The following is a 5,817-nucleotide window of genomic DNA, read 5'->3' as shown; positions in this document are numbered from 1 at the left end:
TGAATGGAAGGGGTCACGGTGTTCCCGTCTCCAGAGACACCACTGCACTGCTGTTCAGCTATTTGCGGCCAAAACCTTTCCGACGTTCCGGAGACTCCGGCGGTCACCGTTCAACGGTCACCGTTCAACGGTCACCGGTCAACGGTCACCGGTCACCGGTCAACGGTCACCGTTCACCGGTCAACGGTCACCGGTCACCGTTCAACGGTCAACGGTCACCGGTCACCGGTCACCGGTCAACGGTCAACGGTCAACGTTCACCGGTCAACGGTCACCGTTCACCGGTCACCGTTCACTCGCTACATGAAGATTTAGTCGACAAGCAATACGACTCCAGCCTCCGCTGCGTTCCTGTCACTCGGCGGCGTTACGTTCAACCTCCTCATGTTGTTGCAGGAAGATTTGAAACCTGTCGATTTCAGTTGTTCGTTCTGCCCGTCGCCGAAGTCCCTTTTCCATCACAAGAACTTTCTCACCGAGGAAGGTTTTTTTTTTTTTTCCCAAACCGTTGAAGCGAGCGTATTTAAAGAGCAGAAATCCGTCTCTGGTTTTTATCTTCCAAAGATCCCGGGATTTTTCGTCACTGCAACGAAATGAAACATTGATTTTGTGCCTGAGGACATGAACGCCTGTCAAACTATGCATTTAAAGAAAACCAGGAACATACCACTCTTAAAACTTAATTCATCACTATTTTGATACGAGCCCGGTAGCTCGTGTTAGCGCTTAGCATCACGGAACCAAAAGTCTTGGTTTTGATGCCCCTGAAATTGACCACTTAGTTAAATCTCCTCGTTCGTTGCAGCAAAACGGCGAAGCGACTGCACGACCGGCCCGGAAGTCGAAGGCAGCGGCGAGCCGGCGGACGCTTTGGCTGCTTAAAAGGGAAATATTGTTCAAAGGAGTCCGGAGACTGAATTAAACTAACATTAGCTGCATAACCGTCGTTATGGAAAAGGAACGCTAACGTTTGCCCGACTCTGCTACGTGTATAAATTAGCAACTACTTTGCCAGCACGATATCCAAACCAACTTCACATGTCGATGAGGTTCATCGTTCGCCGCGCTGCCCCACAGCGGCCAGACGGAATCAACGAGCAGGTTTTAAGCCGCGCTTCAATGAACTAAAACCTCAAAATGTTTCTTTAGGTTTTTGAATTCCTCCAGTTCGTCGGTCTTGTGATGGGAAGGGTCTGTGGATGCTGCCGGTCGGAGGTCAGGTCAGATCAGACACGCGGCGCAAACGCTGCAAACCCGGCGTGTTCTACGGTTCGATGACGTCATCGCTTAACCTTTGAGACCGCTCGCCTCGGCGCTGGAAGCTATTTCCTCGTCACGGGAGGCGTTCGGGCTCCCCGTTCTCACCCGGCGGTAAACGGCGCAGCGAGAGCTGGAACCTTTCACGTCATCGTACAAGCACTTCACACAAATACCTCTTCAGTACGTTCCTGCCTGCTTCAGCATTTATTTATTGATTGTTTAATAACTTTGTATGACTGAGTAGGAATCGCAGACGCGCAAACAGAACGGAACAATACGCTAGAAAAAGAGGGACGAGAGAGAATAAAAGAGTTTTCTGAGGAACATTTTCTTGTCTGCTTTTACATTCCACGAGAGCTACCTTCACCCACTACCGGGTAGTCAGTCACAACTCTGGGCCTTGTTTTGATCTGAAGAGATACAGATAGAAGAATGAAAGGAAACACACACACACAAAAAAACAACAAAAACAAAAGGAAAACTGAGCAAAAGAAAGAAAAGAGAGGTTAAACTCAGTTCTCAGGGACATCACTTAAAAGAAACAAAACAAAAAGTAGTAGCATTTAAGATATTGTAAATATTAAAGTGTCAATTCAGAAAATTGTAAAGTTATAATTATTTATGATAAGTATGTTTTGTGTTTGTTTTTCTTTATTTGTATGTTTTTCGGCGGGGTGTACTTGAATTGTTTTGGACGGGGGTATTTGACAGCATTTTTTTGTAAGACTTCAAGGCATTTCTCAGGTACTCCTGTGTACATTTCTTTCACTTTTGTTTTTTTTTTTGCTATAATAACGATTATAATTTGTATTATTTTTTGTAGAATTGCAAAGAAAAAAAAAAAAATCTGTTTTCCAAAAGGAAGCACGTTATTTGGAGTCGGAGGAAAATGAGGAAGTCATTCATTTGTAAACAGATTCGTAGGAAATCTTGACTATGCAGAACCACTTCGATCGTCTTGTCGCCTCTTAAAGACGCCCCCCGAAAAACGCAGGATGAGACCCAGTGGACTGAACCACTATTAGAAAGGAGGAAGGCGGCCGGGGGAGTGGGTGGGATGGGGGGTGGGGTGGGGCGGGGGGGCAAAGACGAGACCAAGCATGCTTGTATTTGTACAATGCGCAGTCGCCAGTCTGCATCCGCTGCAACATTTAGAGGAGACAAAAAAAAAAAAAAAAAAAAAACGAGAACTGGGGGGGAAAAAGCCTTTCTGACCGATCAATGTACAAAGTTTATTTTTTGCTTGATTTCTTTATTGGTTTTATTTAATCAGGACTCAAACCTTCAGTGTCTTCTCAGAAGTGCGGTGTTGAGTCAGAAACAGCAACTGGATGAACAAAAGAGACGGCCTGTGGATGACCTTGTATTCATTCCTCATTGTAACTTTCTTTCCGTATTACTTTCTCAGCTCCTTTCTCCCTTCGAACCCGGCCGAGTTCACTTCTTCTATCTCATTGCCATCGATTCTTTCCTCACCTTGTATCCACTCTGAGTGCAAAAAGCTGCAAGTTTTCTACACAATGAGGAATAAAAAAAAAAAAAAGGAGGAAGGAATTCTTTGGCCTCTACATTATAAAAGAGGAATATTATTTGACCACTTGCTTAGCTTAGAAGCTCTAGTCAGCTGCATTTATGCGATGCATTCACTGACAGTTCGTCCCTCTGTGTTAACCGTATCAGCCAGTTCCTGAGGCTTTCCTTAGTTTTCTCTGTCTTTCTTTGGTTTGTAGGAAAGTACTATTTGCTGGTAGAGATCTAGTTCACCTACTGTTTCCCAGTTTGTTTGTCTTTTTTTGTTCTGGATTCTTTCTAACTTAAGGGAAAATTGAAAGTGTTTGTTGCCTCTTTGTGCTACTGATTATGAAAAGGTATTTCCAGTATTTGTTGCCACAGAAGTATCATAGCTTATCATCAACACTTTTTTTGTAATTTTTTTGTGCAACTTCTTGAGCTACTGTCTATAAAGCGAGAATTTATTACTATTTATGTAACGCTACTACCATTTTATATTGATTTGTGTTGGAATCTCAGTGCTTTTCTATGAATAAAGTGTGAAACACGTTACAGGATGTCATTTGTTTTGTCTGTGTTGAACCAAAAGTTGACACAGTTTCTGATTTATGATAAATCTATTCTAGATTTGACTTGTCTAAGTATAGTGGTTTTAGATCTGGCCCAGGACGGTGGTCTTAAGGTGAAAGAGAAGAGAATAAACGAGAAACTATTTTAAAGAATCCTTAGGATCTCTATGATAATTTACTTCAGGTTTTGAGCTGTCTAGGTATAATTGTTTAAGATCTCAAGCAGGTCTGATTTGTTCTAGCTTTGAAAAAAAAGCAGTGAAATGTCCCTTTTTTATTTTTTTAAAGTAAATTCCAGAAAAAGTTGAGGCTTTATCTAAAATGTCTCAGACACAAAAACTGGAAAATCAATCAATCACTCGGAGCTGTAAATGAAGTTCCTCTTTACTTTCACCTTAAATGCTGAATAAGAAGCTACTTCACCGTCACAAACTGAATACCGTCGGAGATCGGCCTCTTAAAATGACTCCTCGGTAAATGCATCGTAACGTGTCACACCATCTCTCCTTCCTGTCGTGTCTGCGGTGTTTCCTTTAACTGGAAGCGTGTCATAGATGAAGTGGAACAACACATTGATGTTCACGCAAACAGACGCACGGCTCAGAGGGAATAGAAGAGACGTTTTGCACTGTAACGCCAAAGTGTTATAAGTGGATGCAAATAGTCCTCAAAACATTCTCATGGTGGGGGCTCCGAAAACAACACACGGATAAAAAGAAAGAAAAAAACAAAACATGTTCTCCCATCTGCCAACCAATCTGTATCAGTGATAAATGAAGCACATGGAGGCTCATATAGTTCCATCAATCTTTCACTCATTTGTCTCTAATCAGAATATTGTTCTTCTATCCCTCCTTCGCCGCTTCATTCTCATTCATTACGGATCTCTGCAGCGTTATATGAGCCGACAATCAGGCCATCAAGAAGTGCTAAGTGTGCTCGTGGCTGTGTGTGTGTGTGTGTGTGTGTGTGTGTGTGTGTGTGTGTGTGTGTGTAAATCTAGATTGATTGGCTGATGATAAATGAGCAGATTTATATTAATTATCCAGACAGATAGATGGAGGAGTGATTGCTATATGCTCAATCTTTTTCTCCTCAGTTTGTCCTCCAATCTGTCTCTCTCTCTCTCTCTCTCTCCCTCTCACACACACACACACACACACACACACACACACACACACACCGTACAGTTCAGTCTCAGACTGGGGGGGATTTCACCGACCACTCTTTGTCTCCAGCCTTTACGTCGCTCTCCACGCACTCGTTTGTTTGGGTGACTGAAGGAAGTGTACTTCCTGTCCCACACACAACAACACAGCCTGTCTGTGACATCCAGCCTGCAGACCTGCTTTGTAACGAGCGTGTCATTTTATTAGCTGAGCTGGTAGTATTTTTATCAGACGCTACACTCACAGTATACGTGACGATGACGATGCCCGACTGTTTCCTTTGAACAAGAACAGATGCAACATAAATGATTAAACTTCCATTTGAATGCACGTAAGGACGAAGCGTGGTGAGCACGGAGCAGCTCCCACTTCCATCAGTAGGTATTCCGAGTTGATCGACATCAGCCCCCGTGTGACACGTGTTTTTGTGACCTCTAGTGCGTTCGCATTTGCGTTTTCACCATGGACCTGAAACTTAATGTTTTTACCTTAAATGAATTTAATAATTCACTCCCAAACTGCCAGAGCTGCTTGTCTGACGGTCAAATAAGATAGCCACCCAAACTTTGCAGATTGAGGAATGGTCATGATTTTTGGATAATCGAATAGCCGACTCATTAAAGTTTAATAAATCGATTGGAATATGCAACTCTTGTTCATTGGTATTTCCCCTGTATTTACTGGTGCCTGGTTGTAATGTGTTAACTGTTAAGCACCTAAAAGCATTAAACAACATAAGTAGAAGAATCACTTTTAAATTCACCGGAGCAACCTTTAACCAATTGGCACTGACCACCATATACCGTATGCTGCGTACCAAACACTCTACCGCCACCGCCATTGATGGAACTGCATCAATGTCATCGCACTTTGCCACGCCCACTGGTTACTGATTGGTCGGCGCTCCAGAGGGGCTGAGCAAACCTTAGTGCAAACCGGGTTTCCAGACTATAATCACTGCGAGGAAAACTGCAGCTGCGAGCAACATCTGGGTGGAGTGAGCAGAGTTTGAACTTCTGCTGCCAGATCATTTTTTTTTTCTAAATATTACACGGCTACTTGTGTTTTTTTTGTTTTGTTTTTTTGTGTGTATCGACTTCCAGGAGAGACTGTCCGGAAATATTCTTCACTTTACCGACTTTCCAACTACAAAACCTTTTGCCTTGCGTAGTGGTCACAAAACATGTCGTATAAACTAGTTCTACAGCTCAGTATCATGTTTGGACGTTACTAAAACTCCAAATGGCCTCTAGGGGGTCGACAGTCTAAAAATAGACATGTGAATAAATGAACTAATAGGACTACAA

General features: G+C 43.0%; 1 protein-coding gene across 1 annotated transcript in view; it reads left to right on the top strand.

The window, feature by feature from the left end:
• zswim5 (zinc finger, SWIM-type containing 5) overlaps positions 1-2,304 on the top strand; it is a 70,331-nt gene extending 68,027 nt beyond the window's left edge. Inside the window, exon 16 of the mRNA XM_069164519.1 lies at positions 1-2,304. This exon is cut by the window's left edge and continues 1,715 nt beyond it. The gene's annotated coding sequence lies outside the window, so the exon portion shown is untranslated.
• Positions 2,305-5,817: the final 3,513 nt, after the last annotated feature.

The sequence above is a fragment of the Embiotoca jacksoni genome, unplaced genomic scaffold, assembly GCF_022577435.1.
Source record: "Embiotoca jacksoni isolate LCO1_2020_lvr unplaced genomic scaffold, fEmbJac1.0.p SCAF_31, whole genome shotgun sequence".
NCBI classification, from domain to species: Eukaryota; Metazoa; Chordata; class Actinopteri; family Embiotocidae; genus Embiotoca; species Embiotoca jacksoni.
The sequence above is the reverse complement of the archived record's forward strand: the minus strand, read 5'-3'. Positions and strand labels throughout refer to the sequence as shown.